This window comes from Amblyomma mixtum, chromosome 10 (assembly GCF_055824585.1).
Source record: "Amblyomma mixtum isolate Tamu chromosome 10, ASM5582458v1, whole genome shotgun sequence".
Lineage (NCBI taxonomy): Eukaryota > Metazoa > Arthropoda > Arachnida > Ixodida > Ixodidae > Amblyomma > Amblyomma mixtum.
This window is the reverse complement of record NC_143021.1, coordinates 6,812,172-6,832,791: the sequence shown is the minus strand read 5'-3', so window position 1 is coordinate 6,832,791 and position 20,620 is coordinate 6,812,172. Positions and strand designations below refer to the sequence as shown.

General features: G+C 48.7%; 1 long non-coding RNA gene across 1 annotated transcript; it reads left to right on the top strand.

The window, feature by feature from the left end:
- The first annotated feature begins 1,214 nt into the window (after positions 1-1,214).
- Positions 1,215-17,699, top strand: LOC149325064 (uncharacterized). The gene is made up of 2 exons (XR_016286419.1): positions 1,215-1,529; positions 17,471-17,699. It is a non-coding gene; the product is annotated as an uncharacterized LOC149325064 (long non-coding RNA).
- The last annotated feature ends 2,921 nt before the right edge of the window (positions 17,700-20,620 follow it).

Here is a 20,620-nt window from a genome sequence, read left to right as displayed (position 1 = left end):
GCGGCTGCTTCCTGTAAGGTGTTCTCTATGTCGCCGTCACTGCCGTGGGTGGTCCACAGGGTGACATCGTCGGCATAAAGAGTGTGCTTGAGGTGGGGAATAGTTGCCCATTTTCGGGCGAGGGGTATGAGGGTAATGTTACAGAGAAAGGGGGAAAGGACGGACCCTTGAGGTGTGCCGATACTCTGAAGTGTGTAGGAGGGGGAAGACAGAGGGTCGAAGTGTATCTCAGCCGTGCGATCAGTCAGGAATGCTTGAATGTAGGCGTACGCGCGCACACCCTCATTCAATGGGCATAGAGCAGTCATGATCGCCTGATGTTCAATGCGATCAAAAGCTTTGCAGCGATCCAAAGCTAAGACTGCCTTGGTGTGACCTGGAAGAAGCGGGTCGAAAATGTCGTGTGTGAGTTGCAGCATGGCGTCCTGTGCGGATAGATGGGGGCGAAATCCCGCCATGCTGTGCGGGTAAAGATTGCTGTCCGCCATGTGACTTGTGAGTCTCGCTAACACAACATGGTCGAGGAGCTTCCCGAGGCATGAGGTTAGCGAAATCGGGCGAGGGTTTTGAAGTGTAAGTGGTCTGTTGGGTTTAGGTATGAATATTACCTTTCGCGTGGCGCCAGGACTGCGGGAGGTTACCCTCCCTCCAGCACTGGTTGAAGTATTTCGTAATGTGGGTGATCGATTGGTCATCCAGATTACGGAGCATGGAGTTCGTGATTTGGTCTGCACCAGGTGCGGAGTTGGCGCGGAGTATCAGGAGGGCCGCTCTGACTTCCGTCTCCGTGATGTCGGTGTCGAGTGTGGGATTTGCTTGTCCTGTGTAGTGGGGTAGAGGTGTCGGGCCACCTGGAGATGTGTTCGTGGTTTGAAGTGTGTCTAGAAGGGTGTCGGGATCGTCAATGTGTCCATGTGTGAGGCGTGTCATGTGGTGCTGTGTTGCTGATTTGGTGCGTGTGGGGTTAATGAGGTGTCGGAGGAGTTGCCATGCGCGTTTGCTGGACAGGTTTCCGGCGATGCCGTCACATATCTGTCCCCAGTTGGATCGGCAGAGCTCCTCAGACTGCTGTTGGATTTCTGTCTGCAGCGCGGCCAGCCGCTTTTTAAGCGTTCTGTTGTGTTTGTTGCCTTTCCAGCGTTCTCGGATGCTGTGATAAGCCTCCCAGAGGTGGGCTAGGCGTGTGTCATGGGTAGGCGTTTCGGTTGTAGTTTCAACGTGTCGCGTGTTGTGGTGAACGTCATGCCTGAGTGACTGCACCCATGCATCGATGTCTGCGATGGGAGTGTCTGGGAGGGCGGTGCGTGCAGCGCGAAAGGCATCCCAGTTAATGAGTTTGTGTGTTGTATTTGCGTGACGGGGTGGTTTGTACGGGACAGTGATTTGTATAATGTAATGATCACTGCCCAGTGTATGTTGTGTTCTGTTCCAGGTAACGCCGCGGATACAGCGGCTCAACGTCAGGTCCGGACTGGTGTCCATGCTGTTACAATCTCCAAGTGATCTTCGTCATGTTTCCGTAAGCGGAGGTAAGGAATCGAGTACAGTACTCGGCTAGTTACGAAGGCATGCGCGAGCCACATCGCATCCTTACTTCGCAACCCTACTCGCTTGTTGGAAACGCGGCGAACCAATGGGCCCACCTGGTCGCCGACTTTGCGGAGTGTCATATACCCCACACAAACACACTCGGAGACCCAGAAACACCTCAATCGCGCGATACACAACTTCTAAGGAAACACGAAGCAGCTAGCACACGCCTTGCGCTCACAATACCTCAAACAGGATCAAGACCCGCGCGGGCAGGATTATTCGTATGCAGGCTGCGATAATCCGGAACTAGATCAACTTTTTCATCTTCACGACCTTCGCGCGGCTCTTGCCAAAATGCGCAGGGGGACGGCGCCCGGGAGGGATAAGGTTGCAGTCAAATTATTGACGAGCCTTCCTGATTGGGCATACGAAACCCTACTCGAATATATCAACGCCATTTGGACCGGGGACACTTCGTTGCCACCGGATTGGAAGACATCATTGGTAACCTTTGTCCCGAAGGCGGGGAAACCGGTAAACACAGACAACCTCCGGCCCATCTCCCTCACTTCATGCGTAGGAAAACTGATGGAAACGATGGTCAGTGACCGCCTCTCGGAATATCTCGAGAGCAAGAACACCTTCGCCGACACCATGTTTGGTTTCCGACCCAATATGTCCGCACAAGACATCCTTTTACAGCTTCATCATAAGGTTCTCGAACCCATATAACACCCACACAACGACAAAACAGTCCTAGCACTCGATCTCGAGAGTGCGTTTGTCAATGTTAAACACGGCTTCATACTAAAAGCCTTAGCGAGACCAACTGTGGTCCTCGTACATTCAACTACACCAAAGATTTCTTAGCGGACCGCTTGGCCTATATACGTATAGAAGAGACCGAGTACGGCCCGTTTGAGATGGGAACCCGTGGCACACCACAAGGCGCTGTGTTGTCCCCGCTTCTCTTTAACATTGCTATGATGCATCTCCCGGCACAGCTTGCGGGTGTCGGCGGTGTTCAGCGTACGCTCTACGCCGATGACATCACCATCTGGGCCACTACGGGAAACGTAGGAGGGATGGAGGAATGACTGCAAGCAGCGGCGAGCATAGTTGACCACCACTATGCCACGCACTGCGGCCTCCAGTGCTCGCCGTCCAAGTCTGAATTTGTGCATATTCGATCTTCTCCCCAATGCAAAATCGCCGTTCAGCTTTCTCTCGCAAGTGGCCTCATCCATGAAGCGGAGCTACGAATACTCGGTCTCTTCATTAATCAACATCGTAAGGCATACACAGCTCTTGCCAAACTCCAAGAGGGCAGTTATGCACCTGTAAAACGTTGTCAATGCCAATGAACACAACGAAAGCCGATGGCCTATGTTTTAGCGCCGCGTTTCTGGCACAGCGTTGTCAATGCCAACGCATGCAGCGCACATCTGTCACAACCGCCACGTAGCTTAAAGCCCGCTTGAGGTATCCGCTGTTCCATGAGGGCAGTTATGCGTTTTCCGTCTGGTTCAGGTGTCCACCGAGAGATATGTGAGACAGATACTGCCCTATTTCCTTTCCTCAAAAGCCAATTTACCCATTATTGCCCTCTGCTTTCTAAGCTCCCGCTCCATTGATTTCGCAGCTTAAAGCGCGACTGTGTCCACTGCTGGTTACAACGGACAACGGCGACGGCTACGCCGCGAGAAGCAGACATGGGCGCCAGAGAGCTGCGCCCTAATAAGCTTCATGGCCGTGACTCGTCGTCTCGATATTAGGGTCGGAATGTTAACTTTTTTGCGCCAGAGTGACTTTAGTTTGTGCCGAACAGTGGCGCTGTCGTGCGGCGAGTACCTGGAATAAATAAAACGGAGTGCCATGCGCTGTATTCTGTTTACTTTGTCGATTAGATAAGCCTGGTGTAGGGACCATGCGATACTGGAATACGCAAGTATCAGCTGAACGGGGGCTTTATGTGCGGTTAATTTTACATGAGGTGAGTGCGACGCAAGAAATTGAGCTTCTGAAGAATTTCGCCTTCAACCGCCGCGGCCGGGTTCGATCCCGGCCGCGGCGGATGAATTTCTTGAAGGCGAAATTCTAGAGGCCCGTGTGCTGTGCGATGTCAGTGCACGTTAAAGAACCCCAGGCGGTGGAAATTTCCGGAGCCCTTCACTACGGCGTCTCTCACAGCTTCAGTCGCCTTGGGACGTTAAACCCCAATAAACCAAACCAAACCTGAATGCCTTCGCACAAGTCTTATCAATGTGAGTGTCCCATGTTAGCGTGCACAAGAACGTCACAACCAAATATTTTACTGTGTCAGCGTGCTGCAGCTGTGCCTGCAAGACTGAATCTGAATATCTCCGGTATATTCTTATGCGTGAGGCTGATGCATGTGCTTTGCTGATATTTAACCTCATTAACCATCTTTCGCACAAATTTGCAATGTTGTTTAATCGCAGGATTAGTCTGATTCGATCGTCCAGGGACCAGTATACTGTAGACAACATAATCATCTGCGAAAAGTCGCGCTGCTACGTTAGGCTCAACACATGATGGGATGGCGTTAATACAGGTATATACTAGAAGGAGCAATGCGCCCAACACGGACCCCTGTGGTACACCAGAAAACTCATGAATTCTGTCAGACTCAGCATCGTTTACAGATGCATATTGTGATCGGAGTGAAGGATAAGGTGATATCCACTCAAGGGTCTTAGACTCAATGCCAATTAGTAAGTTTCTCAATCAGTTCGCAGTGAGGGACGTGATCGAAAGCTTTAGAGAAAATTAAAAGTACGGCGTCTGCTTGATCTCCGGAATGAATTGTGTTCGCAGAGTCATGGAATATTTCCAAAAGCTGCGTTACCATAGAAAGGCCTTTCGTCTTCTGTTCAGATTCTGTGGTAAATGGATCTAACACTGCCCTTATCAATACATAGTAAGACTTCTTTAATCATTCTCATGCTTTGAACTTAAACTTCTGTGTGTTAAAAATTATATTCGTTTCGAGTAGTATTCCAGCTTCCTGTTGCATTTTAAACAACCCCTAGATACGCTTCCACCTGTATTTCGTCTTTTCATTTCCTTACGCGCACTGCACCCGACTGCAGAGCGACAGAGGCATCGTCAGGCAATGTAGCCTTTAGCCTCCGCACTGCAGTAGGCCTTGTATGACTGTTCAGACTAAATAAATAAACAAAGCCATGGTGTTTGGGCTAGATTAGGCTATTGTTTTCTAAATAACTAAAGGTGCATTGGTACTTCATGTACTTCACTAATTTACAGCAACCGCCTGTCAGGGAGATCTGCCGATATGTGTCCATGTGCAATCTATTACCACCTATGTGCGCTATATAATGAAGCGAAAGCTTCACTACGGGACGACCGCGTGCTTCGATCGCCGTGTGCCTAGTTTCCACCTTCAAATTACCTTGAGCATCGAAAGCAAAGAAATTGCGCATAACTGGCCCACTGGGACTGTGGACACCTAATTCACGCTTTAAGCTAGGAAACCAATGCAGCGGGAGCTTGGAAAGCAAAGGAAAGGCGCATAACTGCCCTCTTGGAACAGTGGACACCTGTATCATGAGGAATGACAGAGCAATTTAGTAGACCGAAGGAGAGTTTAAATATCCGTACAGGACAAGAACAAGAATAGATTTGGGAAATTTAAGTAAGTGTAATCTATACTAACACATAGTGAAATCGGACGCAGAGAAAGCTACGTGGCTAGGTAGCGGTAGTGACAGATGTCCGGTGCATGCGCTAGCATTGATAACATTGTGGCAGAAACGCGGCACTGAAGCCATATAGGCCGTCGGCGTTCATTGTGTTAATTGGCGTTGACAGCGTTTTACACTCGGATGATTTTAAGGAGAGGAAGTGCGCATAACTGGCTCCCTGGGTCAGCGGACGACTGAATCGAGCTTTGAGAGAGAGAGAGAAACTTTATTGTAAGAGGAATTCGGCGCACGCCTTAGGGTCCCCGCAAGACCCCACTGCACTGAAGTGTTTATGTTCCTAAGGTTCATAACACTGGCAGCCCGACCGGTGGCGATGGTCTGTACGGCCGGGTCCTCCGAGCGCAGCAAGGTCTCCCAGTCCTCCCAGGTCTTGAGGTTCTCTAGGTCCCGCGGGGGAGGGTCCGCCGGGCAGAGCTAGGGAAAGAATGTGGAGGGAACAGGCGAAGGGTTCTCTTCATAGGGCGCAAGCAGGAGTGGGAAAGGAGGGACGATAGTGGGCTAGGGTAAGGGGTGAGGAGAGAGAGCGTGTCTGTAGTCTGCGCCAGTGTGTTGCTTGTTTGTTATCTAGGGAGGGGTGGTGCGGGGGGTAGAGATGGTGTGAGGCTCTCTATGCCTGCGTCAGCTCGCTGAATGAGTGCATGCGCTTCTTCGTGAATCCCTGATCCGAGGCCACCTGAGCCCGGTTTAAAGAACCTCGGGCTAAAAGGTTGGCGGCCTCGTTTCCGGGATTTCCGGAGTGCGCAGGCACCCATATCAGCTCCACTTGGCGGGCGGTGGCGCATCGGGCGAGTCCCGTATGCCAAAAGGAGGGACATGGAGTAGGCCTCGAGCAAAATTTAGAATCGCAGTTTTAGAGCCACTTAAAATGTAGCGGGCTTCCGTGCTGGTGATAGCAAGTGCAATGGCGGCTTCCTCTGCAGCCTCTGGAGAGGTGTCTGGAGGGAGAGGTAGTGTGAGGAGGGTGGATAAAGAGGAGTCCACCACAGCTGCTGTCGCTTCATCACCCTTCAAGGCAGCGTCCACCCATACGGCGTCCGGCTCGGAGCCGTACGCTCGATGGAGTGCCTTCGCACGGGCTCTGCGGCGCTGCTCATGGTGGGACGGGTGCATATTCCTCAGGAGCGGCCTGATGAGGAGCTCCCGGTGAAGGGGTCATGGGATGGTGAGGAGGGTTGGGTCACTGGCCGGTATTCTGATTCCGAGGGAGTCCAGGATATACCGACCTGTGGAGGTTTGTGTGAGCTTGATGTATTGGGCCTGTCGGTGGGCCTCCACCAGTTCCTTGAGTGCCTTGCGAATCAAAACATCCAAAGCATTTACGTCATGTTTGGATAATTGTAAGTATGGGGTAGAGTACAGCACACGGATGAGGACAAAGGCGTGAATGAGGCGACGTAGGTCGCGCTGCTTCATGCCTCTGGATACCCTGGATACTCTGGATACCCATGTCTGGATACCCTTCGGATGAGCCGCGATATCGCGCCTACAACCTGCTTGAGTTTCTTGAGGGTGGTGGATGTGTTTGCCATCGTTCTGGATGCGCAGGCCCAACACACGGAGGGTGCCAACCTAAAGTACAGGGTCGCCATTCAGTTCAATGGCAATGGGGGAGCGAGGACAGCGGTGGTTCTTAGGCCGGATGAGGAGCAGTTCGGACTTCTCTGGGAAGGGAAGGGAAGGGAAGGGTAGGCCAATAGGGCCTACCCCAATCACCTCTCTGTAAATATTTATTGCATTATAAATGTTTTTCACCACCAACACCGCAAATCTTCAATAGTGGTGACCCAGCGAGCGATGCCTTCTATCCCAGCGGCGTTCTAGCATGGCAGTCTGGCAAGACCTGGATTACAACCCCCCGCTCCCAGCGTTCCGGCCTGCAGGCGACGGCGGGTTTTTTGTCCAACTGGAGGCTGAGATGTACTTGAACGGCATTACCATCCAGCCGTTTAAACACGCAGTCCTTTGCGACATTCTCCCGCCCGACCGCCTCTGCCGACTCGCCTGCCCTGCTTCAGGATGCCGGCCCTAGGACGAGTTGCACGCTGCTGTCCTCGCCTGCTACGGCGCATCCTACTATCCGCTGTCGCTCTATGACGAGGCGGACCCGCTTTTGCCAGCGCCCGCACCAGCATCGCACTTGTCTCCCGCTGCATCCTACGGAAACTGCACGCCGCAACCGTCACCGGCAAGTACACTGCCGCTCCAGTCCAGCGTCTCCAGCCCGGCTGCTTTAGCCCCGACCGCACCAGACGCTGCCGCATCGCTTCCGACAGCACAGCCTGCTACTCCGGACACGCTAGCAGCACTGTGCGACGACTCCACAGCCCCAGTCCGCAGTCATTCCCTCAGCAGCTCGGTGAGGTGCCTGGCCCACCGAGTTTTGGCACGTCAGCGAACTCAGCGACAGATGCGCCTCGCACCACCCTGTTCAGCGCCTCCGGCCATACCGCCTCCAATAAGGACGATACAGTGTCTTCGGCCCAGCCCGATGAGCAACTTCTCTCATCTGCAATAGTGCCGCCGTCAGTACAGCTCTTCCTCGACGAGTTCCCACTCCGCCAACTTCAGCAACCTATTATTGCGTTACATCGCTGCCAGCCGAAAGCTCACCTGCCGCCTCATCGCTCATTCCACCAATGCCGTCAGTCACTGACTTAAGCGAGCGGGCTATGGGCGAAGTGAGATTGCCGGCACCGCAGCATCTGTCAGATACCAGCCCTGCTACCCAGTCGGCCACACCGCCTACCCAAGAGGCCCCACCCCAAGCCCTCAGTACTGTCAACCGCTTCTCGGAGTCTGACCCTGGCAGCTCACACTGTTGCAGCAAGCGTCTGCTTTGGTGCCTGACTTGAGCAACCTCAAGCAACGAGTGGTAGAGCTACCCACACCGAGTTGTACGGCAGTTGTCCATCCACCAGCTGTGTCTCTTGCTGTGAGCCAGCCGTCTGATGTAGCAGTCTCAGCTGTATGGCCTGGAACTGCCACAACCTTCTTGCAGCCACTCACAGCTGACCATGCCCACACGCGAATCAGCACTGGCTAGTCGCTCCGGACTGCCATTCCGGCTTCACCCAAGCACCTGGCACTCAGCCCAGCAACTTCCTCCGGCATCGTCACAGCTGTCACCGTTGTGACAGACAGCTCGGCACCCTGCATCATTCGCCCGTTGCGCAGCAGCCAGGCTCGTACACCTGAGCCCGCGCACTCCACCCGACGGCTCTTCCCGGCCCCTGACATGAACATACCGGACCCTCCATCTCCATCTCTGGATACTCCATCTCTGCCCCGTCAGCGCGTACATTTTGCCGTTCCGTCTAGGCGGGGGGCCCTATAGCGCCCGGCGACGCTATAAAGCGCAGGCGCTGAGATCGGCGTTACCAGCCCGCGATAGAGGAAAATAAAGATGGACAGCGCGTGCAGGGCTGTGGCATGTTGCAAGTTGCGCGTCCGCGCCGAGGGTGGCGCCCCGGTCGAAACGATTGCAGCGATCCTGGTATCGGCGGTAAACGGGGCTGCAGTTAAGCCTAATAAATGTGAAATTTTTCGACCACTATCAATAATAAAAACATGCTTATGAACTAAATTATAACCAGCCATAGGTATTAAAAATAAGACATCAAAGAAATTAGTTGCGAAGATGACGCGGGTAACGTAGCAGCAGACGACAAGCAGACGACGCACGGTCAGCCGCGCAAGCGAAAACGGCGACGTCGGCGACATTCGCACTGCAGCAGCGTCATTGGCGTCATGTCGAGTCACACAGTGAGCTTTTCTTGGAGTCTTTATACTAAGAACTAGCACTGCAGCATATTATGTTGTCCCTAGCCCAACGCACTGTGATTTCTTCTACACGAGTCAAAGGTTAAAAATTTTCTCTGCCTTTCTCTGCGTGTGTTTATTCATAGCCACAGACTGATATGTTTCAATACAGGTCAGATGTTTTACTTCCCTGCTATTTACCTAAATCTCTTACAAAGTCGCGTACAAACGTATATTCAGTCATGTAGCATTTTATTATGTATACTGTACCTTGATACCATCTTTTATCCCCTATATATTCTCTGTGCGCTCATGTCTTTTAGGTCTACATATGGCGTTTTTTTATTTGATTTTTAGGATGCTTGTCTGATACTGCAATGTCACTCATACTTAAAATCCCTTTTTTGACATCGATTGTCACTGATGATGTTCTTTTAATAAATTGTTCTTTGTACAAAACCATTTACGCTTTTCGTTCTCGATCGAGCGCATCTGCTAAGCAGTCGCGCCGCTCGCCACCATACACCATGCTACATCAACAGACACATCGAAATACAAAAGCGAGTGAGCAGATTCCGTAAGTACTTAGGAATTAAAGCGTGATTGCAGCGCAGGATCAGTTAATCCCCAGTATTTACAAAGCTTGGATTGAGCTAGCGGCCGCCAGCACCAGGAACGCGCGAGTACAGTGCACTGTAGCGCGAGCAACCGGCCACAACCAGCCGCCTAAAAGCGCGCCGCCATATTGGATTTTTGATGCGTTTACCGCCTCTCCCAGGTGCCGCCACCATCGCCTTCGAAAAAAAACGTCCCCATTGGCTCTATGAGAGTGTCACTCCCTTGGCGCGTGCTCCGAGCGCACGCCCGGCACAGGCTGTTCGGAACTAGTAGCCTGCCACGCTGGTCATCTTGCTCTGGTGCTCCGCTGCGACCCCGCAAATCTTCAACAAGGGTAATGTTAAACAGAAAGGGGGAAAGGACGGACCCTTGAGGGGTGCCGATACTCTGAAGCGTGTAGGAGGAGGAAGACAGAGGGCCGAAGTGTATCTCAGCCGTGCATGCAGTAAGGAAAGCTTGAATGTAGGCGTACGTGCGCGCACCCACATTCAATGGGGATAGGGCAGTCGTGATCGCCTGATATCCAATGCGATCAAAAGCTTTCGAAAAATCCAAAGCTAAGACTGCCTTGGTGTGACCTCGAAGAAGCGGGTCGAAAAGGTCGTTTGTGAGTTGCAGCATGGCGTCCTGTGCGGATAGATGGGGGCAAAATCCCACCATGCTATGCGGGTAAAGATTGTTGTCCGCCATGTGACTTGTGAGTTTCGCTAACACAACATGCTCGAGGAGCTTCCCGAGGCATGAGGTTAGCGATTTAGGGCGAATGTTTTGGATTGTAAGTGGTTTGTTGGATTTGGGTATGAAAATGACCTTCGCGTGGCGCCAGGACTGCGGGAGGTTGCCATCCCTCCAGCACTGGTTGAAGTATTCCGTAATCTGGGCGATCGATTTGTCGTCCAGAATGCGGAGCATGGAGTTGGTGATTTGGCTTGCACCAGGTGCGGAGTTGGCGCGGAGAATCAGGAAGGCCGCTGTGACTTCCGTCTCCGTGATGTTGGTGTCGAGTGTGGGATTTGCTTGTCCTGTGTAGTGGGGTAGACGTGTGGGGGTGCCTGGGAGACAGGTGTGGTCTGCATGCGTTAGCGCTGACAACGTTGTGGCAGACACGCGGCACTGTTGAAATAGGACGCGGCGTTCATTCTGTGAGCAGAGTCTCGCGATCAACCATTAGCTGCCACCTGCCAGGCTGGCAGGGTGGGTGCGCTGCCTATCCAGCGTCCGGAACGCACTCAACGTTGCAGACGCCAAGCCATTTACAGTTGCCCGATACAAACTGACTTCAGTCTCTAACCAGGTTCAGCAGTAGTTGAACCGCAGCTAATTTTTGTATTTGTGAGACAGCACTGGGAATGATTTGGGTATCGGCGCATCTTGGAAGTATGAAACTTATTATATAATATCAGTACATTACCGACTCTCTCTCTAGGTCCGATTTCCCTAAGTGTTAGATTAGATTACACTTACTTAAATTTCCCAAATCCGTTCTTGTCTTGTACGGAGATTTAAACTCTCCTTCGGTTTACTGAATTGCTCTGTGATTCCTCATGATAACCGAGCCGAATGCATTCGCTTTCTTCACCTATTACACCTTCATCAACTAACCCAAATGATTCATGAGCCCACACGTAGTGATATCTTTGGTCTGCTTTTCACCAACCATCCCGACGACGTGTCTATTCGTATGATGGAGGAAATCAACGACGAAAAGATTATTCCCTACTCCTTCAGCTTGCCCGTCTTTCTAATGTTAAAGTAAGCAAACAGCCCTTAAAAAAATTTCTTCAGACAGTCCATAGACTGTCTATAGACTTTAGTGACTATCTATAGACCAACCCTATAGACTGGTCTATAGACAGTCTATAGATTTATGGCCCTAAACTTTTATTATACTTGTCTATAGACAGTCTATAGACAAATGTCTACTGAAACTCTATAGGTCTATAGGAAGTCTATAGATACCGGTCTACAGACAGTCTATAGAGGGTCCATAGACTTATGGCCATGTTTTCTATAGTTGTTTATAAACCGTCTATAGACACTTGTCTATAGACGACCTATAGACTTATAGCCATAGACTTCCTGCAGATTACTGTCTATAGACAGTCTAGAGACAAAATTCTATTGGTCCAGTAGACATGTCTATAGACTGTCTATAGACATTCCATAGGTGTGCGGCCTGGCAGTGCTATAGACCTTTGTCTATAGACAGTCTATAGACCTCTCTCTACTAAACTATTAGTAGACCATTATCTATAGACTGCCTATAGACAGTCTACAACCGTTGAAAAAGGTCACCAGACAGAGTTCACAAATGACACAATCAATATACTTACAAATTTAGTTTACTTCCAAGCAGTCCATGCTGGGAATATGCAATACATGCGCCATCAAAATGCACCACAGTAACATAAATGTTGACAGTAACAGTATAGACTGCCTATAGACACACTCAACAACCGTTGAAAAAGGTCACCAGACAGAGTTCACAAATCACACAATCAATATACTTACAAATTTAGTTTATTCCAAGCGATCCCGGCTGGGAATATGCAATACATGCACTATAAGAATGCAACACAGTAACATAAATGTTGACAGTAACAGTCCGGCTAGTATCCTCAGAAGCATTCTTGCGGCCTGTTGTCTGCAGTCGATCATCCGGGCATGTTCACCTGTACAGCACAAAGAAAAAAATAATATCAGAGGAACTGAAAAAATAATTACCATTCCATCTCTACACATGTGCTTTACAATGCAAGGCATATCCTGGCTATGCCATTCTAGAAAGGCAATCTTGATCTTTTGGTTTGGTTTTATGGGGTTCAAAGACCCAAGGCGACACAGGCTACGAGACGCTGAAGTGAAAGGCTGCGGAATAATTTCGGCCACCTGTGCAGAGTACACAGGCCTTTAGTAATTAGCCTCTATTAAAATGCGACCGCCTAGGCCGGAATCGAACCTGCATCTTTCAGGTCCCCAGACGAACATGATAGCCACTGAGCTATCACGCCGGCTCAATGATTTCAGTAAATACACAACAGATTTATAAGTGTCTTCATAAAACATTGTAACAAAGACCAATAATCCCTGGAGAACTCTACTTTGAATCCAGTACTGATACTGATTTCTGTATGGCAATCCTTTTACATTATTTGTAACAGAAGACTTCGAACAATTGTGCCACATATCTGCATTCATTCGCTAGGAGCTGTTGAGAATGCCACCTCCATAAAATACAGATTCAGTGCACCTTACACAGGGATCCAAAAAGGAGAATATTGCAGCATTTATTCTTATAACCGCTATAGTACAAACGCTTCAAAATACCCTGCGTGAAGCCTGGTACACCCGGCCAAATTTTTAACTGGCTCGGGTGGTGCATCGCTAAATGCACCTTGTAAAAAAGGTGCCTTTCGGCTACACCGCTGGCATATTCATGCTGTAATTTGACGAGTGAGATGCCATTTCGTGGTTCCTTTTAAGCATGAAATGCTTTTAGCTCCCGTTGTCGGCAGTGTGGTGACGTCACGCCGAGACCGAGAGCCATCATCCGGGCACTGAAATCCACTCATCCGGGCACTGAATTCCACTCATCCGGGCTCTGAATTCCGCTCATCCGGGCTCTGAAACGATAACATCCGGGCACCGTACGAGACTTAACGAGATTCAACGAGACTCTGTAAGCCCTCCTACGGGACCGGCAAACAAGCGCCGGTTGCTCTCCAAACTAGTCACAAAAAATAACTGCTGCCAGTTTCTTCTCAATGTTTATCAAGATATCAGTCGAAATATGCATTTGATAATGCACGGAATTATAATTTCTGATTTATAATAACGCGTTCAAAAAGAACATACATGCCACAATACACTTCGTTGTCATACGTGATCTGTTAGGGGCTTTGAGAGAAGGCCGCTTAGAGAAAGAGGGGAGCTCCAGGGCGAGAAGGTTTCGCGCGCTCCCCAAGGATGGCGCTGCGGTCCTACACTCATGCATGTAAAAGACCGGCCGCAGGGCCTTCATGCCTTTTCCCCCTCTGGCAGGCAGATGTATACACGCTCGCGGAGTATTCGAACGCGCTGCATATACATTCTTGTCAGGCCTGCGTCTCGTCGTGTCCGCGTACGCTTCTGCATCCATCTCCTGGATTTCAATGCCGCCACTGTCACAGCTGCTTAAGCCGAGCAATGGAGCCTGTGTTAGGCCCGTAAACATTTCATGCTTACTCTCCTCTCGGTTACGGGAGAGGCGCAATTTTTTTGTTCATTTAATGTTTGAGCGGAGTATTTGCGTGTTTAGATCAGCCTTATCTGAAATATTAATCGTCTGCCAATACGAACAGCTGAAACAAGCGGCATACGCAGCAATGGATCTGGTCCATATGGCCTCATCCTCTGGGTAAACTACCACTCCTTTCATGGCGGACAAGTCGTTTACCCGGAGTTTATCGCCAACGCGCCACCAGAACCATTGCTGCGTATACCGCTTGTTTCGGCTCTTCGTAGTGGCAGACGATGAATATTTCTGATAACTTTGATCTAAACACGCAAGTACTCCACTAAAACGTTATATTACAAAAAGAAACTATGAAATGCCATCTCACGCGTCAAATTACAGCATGAATATGCCAGCAGTGTAGCCAAAAGGCACCTTTTTACAAGGTGCATTTAGCGATGCAACACCTAAGCCAGTTAAAGATTTGGCCGAGTGTACGTAAGCCGATACCCAAACGGGCACAAGCTATACAAAACCAGCAGGCACAAGCAACCAGTTCACCACAGATTTGCACCTAAAACTTGAAGCACAAAGACGGAACAGCATACTCATACATCTGCGCGCGCTCTTAGAAACAAGCGGGTTGCAGCGCTTCCATGCAGCGCTCATTATTCAGAAAACTAATACAGCACACATAGGCTGCAGCTGCGCCGTTTCAAAAGCAGTCGCGAGATTGAGACAGCAAATTACTGTCTCGATAAAATACCGTCTGAAATTCACTTAGTTTTTCCTTCAAGTGCAGCCCCAACAGCGCAGTAAAGATTATTTCATTGGTTCATTGGGGTTTAACGTCCCAAAGCAACTCAGGCTATGAGGGACGCCGTAGTGAAGGGCTCCGGAAATTTCGACTCCCTGGGGTTCTTTAAAGTGCACTGACATCGCACAGTACACGGGCCTCTAGAATTTCGCCTTCATCGAAATTCAGCCGCCGCGGCCGGGATCGAACCCGCGTCTTTCGGGTCAGGAGCCGAGCGCCGTATACCCACTGAGCCACCGCGGCGGGTTAGCGCAGTAAAGAGGTCTGTTTCTTGCATGGAGGTTGCCTAACCTAACGCTGCTAGAAAAATCAGCGAAAGCATTGAACGCGCTCAAAGTAGGAAGTATTTTAATGAAACAATTAACGCCTTCAACAGGCGCAGCTATAATAACACAAGAGCTGAATTGCATTTTAGGCGCCAATAAGCGTCGAGTTACATCGGCGTTTTTGTAACGTAGCAGTCTGAAATGAGAAACACATACTTTGCCTCACGCGCAAATGGTGTTCGAGAAATCTGTGCACGCGTGAGCGGGATTCATGAACGAACCACACGAAACGAAATGTAAGCCACCTCTTGTCGAGCCGACCTTTACCCAGCTTTCAAAATGAAGTGCCCGGAGGCCAGCGGCGGCGGCCAACGGCTCTGATGACAGACATGGACGAATCCATACGTGTGCAACGAAGGGGAGACGGGATGCAGCTCGTGGGTTCTTCGAGAATTGATGCACGCCGGCCATTCGCGCCGGCAACGAATTTTATTCACCCATCACACTATAAGCATTCTTCCAGCGCCGCTTGACTACAACTTTGACAAACGTCTATAGCGTTACAAAACACCTTTGCTGAAACGTCGGCGTCCACAACGCGCACCGAGCGAGCGTCCACACGTAGCAAGCAATGCACACCTCAAAAAGAACAGCACTCCAAGCTCCAGACAGGCGATAACACAAACATTAGAAAACAAATGTAATCCACCACAGAACGAGAGTGTATGTAAGTACGTTTTCGGTGGTGCAACGTAAATTGAGCTCACACGGCGCTAACTAACGCACATTTCCATTTCGCCGGTCATTCACAGGCAAAACGACATTTCTGGCCGCGCATCTACCTTGAAACACAAAAAATCTAGTAGACAGCTCGCGAGGAGCGGCTTATCATCAAGGGCATCGCACAGACTGCCTTTCCACGCGTGAGTAAAGACAACAGCACAGACATGAGCGGCATTAGTCGAGGACCCGATGGCTTCCGCCTTAGAAACGAAGATAGGACGTTTGTCGCTGCGAACATAATCTGTTCCGCACACACAGCTCTGCTTAGAATGGTTTAGGAGACCAAATGAATAAAATAAAAACGTGTAGACTTACCGTAAGCGGGAGATGAAGTTGGATTTTGAAGAAAACGTAATCTGCGAGAGAACACGCCAACGCCACTGATGCATCCACGCACAGGGTCGTTTGCAGCCCGAATGTTTTTCCGCCGTCTCGCGGTAAAACGTGCAACACGTGAAACCGAAACCCATTTCACGGTCATATCTTTATCGCTCGCACTCTGGCCGTGTGCAGCTTGATCTGATATCGAATACCACAGAAGGCAATTAGTTTATAAGCTTAAATTCTTCACTTGCCCTCTAAAAACCTTATATTTTCGTGAAAACAGAACCGAAATCTAACTGCTTGTCCGTATACGCACCGCATCTCCCACCGAGTAGTATATGGTACATTCCTCAAATAATAATGATAATGTTGCATAGCATAACGTCTTTTTTTGCATGTGATCGTATTTAGAAAACTGATATGCGCGACATCACCGTGTCATCGGCTCCGAAGCAACAGGTGCAAGGGTAGGAACGAAAAAATACTGGCTTTGGGATTGTTGCGTCGCAGCACTTATTTGCGTGAATACAAACTGCAAAGGTATAAATGGCATATGTTAATCGTACAGAGGACCAGGCTCTTTGAGACTATTCTAAGGTGTTTCTAAGGGATGGCGCTTCCTAGAATTCTCACACCCTTCTTTCCCCCTTTATGTTCAGGACGTTTTAAAGAGAAATGTAGAAGCGTTGATCAAATGTTTCTGATTTCAGCGCGTTGGACAGTAACGATCGAAAGATAGAATTGAATTGTGTCGAGCGATTCCTTTAAGGGACAGCGTATTCATTCGATGTAGTACAGTTTGCGGGCGCGCTTACTTCAAGAACGGCTGCCTTTCCTCGGCTTACTTGTTAGCAGTAAATATATAGTTGTATTGACAATATACGTCACGGTATAACGAAAAGGAGCTTATCAAGACTCCTGAACACAATATACAGGAGGGTGTTGTAATGTCCTCACGCAATAATTTTTAATTTCCGTAATAGCGAAGGAGGTGGAGGACTCCCGACATAGTCGCGGTCACCAGATGCAGCGAATTGCGCAACAACTTAGACAGGACACAGAAAGAAACACATTCTTTCTGTTTCTTTCTGTGTCCTGTCTAAGTTGTTGCGCAATTGACTTATATGCTATGCAGAACCAACTAGCCCGACAACACGCTATTCTGGACCAGATGCAGGTCCCCTCAGCATGCAGTGCAAAAAGAAATTGACATTGTTCTGGACTTAGTCGAAAGTCAGTGTATAGAACATTGTTAGATAAAATTAGGATTGTTATAGACTGGTCTATAACAATGAGCGCTTAAGGGAACACCAGCTTTCCATGAAATCAGGGACAGGGTCGAATTTACCCCTGCATTGTGGCGCATGCCCGGATGTTACGCGCAATAACCCTTGCCTGCCTTTGCTGACAGATACAAAAGTTTTGAGGAGGAGCCGTGACCAGGTGGCGCGTGAGTTGGCGGAGGCGTTTTGCATCAAACAGAAGGATAAAGATTGCGTAAGTGACCCTTCTATCAAACTGTATCACAATGAAGACAGGTTTTTGGTTTCATCATGTGTGTGATGTGACAGTTTTGAAACTATAAAAGGAGTGTCGTGTTTTCAAATAAAGTTAGTCGCGAGTCTGCGCTTGTTGTGTTATCTTCTTGTCCTTGTCTTTTTGTGCGCAGTACCCCCCTTGTATTCACCATGATTGACCGACTAGCCCAACAACGTACGCTCATAGACTGGTCTATAGACAGTAGACCATCTATAGTGTACAGTATATAGACGAAAGAAAATTGAGGTAGTTGTAGACTGTAGTCTATAGAGAGTCTATAAACCGTCTATAGAAGAAAGAAAATTAAAGCAGCTATAGACCGCGGTCTATATAGTCTACAGACCGTCTATAGACAAAAGCAAATTGAGGCAGCTATAGACCTTAGCCAATAGACAGTCTATAGACCATCTATAGACGAAAGAAAATTGAGCCAGCTATATACTTTAGTCTATAGAACGTCTATAGACAAAAAGAAATTGAGGCAGCTATAGACCTTGATATATAGAGAGCCTATAGACCGTCTGAAGACGAAAGGAAATTACGGCAGCTATAGGCCTTAGTCTATAAAAAGTCTATAGACCGTGGATGTCAATGAGTAATTACTCCCTTATTACAAATCAACTCCACCTTGGGGGATTCCCCTAAACATTTGACCGTCTATAGACAAAAGGATATTGAAGCAGTTATAGACTATAGTCTATAGAGAGTCTATAGACAAAAGAAAATTGAGGCAGCTTGAGACCTTAGTCTATAGCAGGTCTATGGACCGTCGATAGACGAAAGGAAATTGAAGTGGTTATAGACTTTAGTCTATAGAGAATCTACAGACAGCCTATAGACGAAAGGAAACTGAGGCAGCTATAGACCTTAGTCTACACAGGGTCTATAGACCGTCTATAGGCGAAAGGAAATTGAGACAGCTATAGACTTTAGTCTATAGAGAGCCTATAGACCGTCTGTAGACAAAAGGAAATTGAGCCAGCTATGGACCTTAGTCTATAGAGAGTCCATAGACCGTCTATAGACTAAAGAAAATTGAGCCAGCTATAGACTTTAGTCTATAGAGTGTTTATAGACTGTCTATAGACAAAAGGAAACTGAGGCAGCTATATACCTTAGTCTTTAGAGTGTCTATAGATCGTCTATAGGCAAAAGCAAAATTGAAGCAACTATACACTTTAGTCTAGAGAGAGTCCATAGACCGTCTATAGTCTAAACGAAATTGAGCCAGCTATACACTTTAGTCTATAGAGTGTTTACAGACTGTCTATAGACAAAAGGAAACTGAGGCAGCTATAGACCTCTGTCTTTAGAGAGTCTATAGCCCGTCTATAGGCAAAAGCAAAATTAAAGCACCTATAGACTTTAGTCTTTTTCTAGACTGTCTATAGCCGAAAGGAAAGGTCTAAAGGATGGCTATAGAGTCTATAAAAAGTCTATAGAAAGTCTATAGACCATTTTTATAAAGGAGGTACAGGACCATGCACGCGGAGACACGCCTATAGAATGCACGCGCAGACACGCCTATAGAAGCATTCGAACAAGCTTTGTAGATTATTTCCGCCGTGACTTCAAGAATCGCACTACAGATGAAAATTGATGTTTATTCCGCGCTAAACCAAAAGAAATTAAGGGCGCATATGTTGAGTAGCTTACAGTCTGAAATCGAATAAGTGATCCCTGGTTCACTAACGACTGCAAAAGGTATTTAAACAGAAAAAGAGGGCATACAGAAGGGCTCCGAGAACTAATGCATCGCTCGACTGCTATAAATAGAACAAACTTACTGCGAGCAAAATTGAAGAAGAGAAACAAAAATGATGCAGCAATACACTTCCGAGTCTCTAATTGTCTTGGCAAGAAGTTTTGGCGCACTGTAAATCCTGAAAGCAGCAAAGTTTCGCCAGCATTAACTATAGGAGACGGCTCGCCCTTACTAATATGCGTGTGCGCCAATATATTCGTCTTTTAGTGGCATATTCACAAATTCCATGATTACAGCGCAACAAACGGCACAAGAAGAAGGATACAGCGCTGTTTCGTGTCCCTATCTGTGTCCTTCTTCTTGACCCGTTCATTGCGCTGTGGTCATGGAATATCGGAATATCGGAGCCAGTGGGCGTGTGAACAGCATCGTGGCACGGTTGCTTGACAGCATGCGTTTGTTCATGCAGGTAGCTGGATATCTTCAGATCTACGTGGTATCTACCGCTCCAACCGACACCACTTGGATTGCACCTGCACCTTATTGCTGTTATGCTGACCTGGCTTCATATGGCCCGTCCTGGCAACCCTCTTGGACCTTGGCTCCTTCGCAGAAGTTCAGCTCATCGCCTACGACATCACCATTTCCTCTGGATATAAACGAACGCCAGCGACCCGCGCCTTCCAGTGGGTGTGTGAACAGCATCGCGGCACGGTTGCTTGACAGCATGCGTTTGTTCATGCAGGTTAGTAATGACGTTCCTATGTTTGTAAAGAAATCTAGCAATGTTTGTCTTGTTCTGATCCCACGCCCACACGTGCTATTAGGTTTGCTTGTGCAGTCATTTGATGTTTGTGCTCAGCTGGTTCTGCAGTCGGGTGATGTCGAACTTAACCCTGGCCCTGGTACGCGTTCTAAGAACAGTGAAACGGATGACTCTGTACAGGAAAAGCTTAACGACGTGTTAACTTTATTACAGAACATTAGCTCACGCCCTGCTAGAATGGAAACCGAACAGTCACGCTTAATTGCTTCCATATCTGAAATAAAAGAAAATCAGGAATCTATGAAAAAGAATATCTCCGATATCGATGCGAGGCTGTCGGCAGTTGAACTTCAAGCTTCTGCTTCTGACGAGGCTCAACAAGAGCTGCTGACCCTGCGCGAACTCGCTGATAACCTGATTAGCGAGAATGCCAAATTGCGGCTTAGTCAGTCACAGCTTGAAGACAGGCAGCGAAGAGACAATCTATTGTTATCCTCATCGAATGTTTTAGATCTTGTTCTAACTAACGTGCCTGATCTTATCCCTTCGAT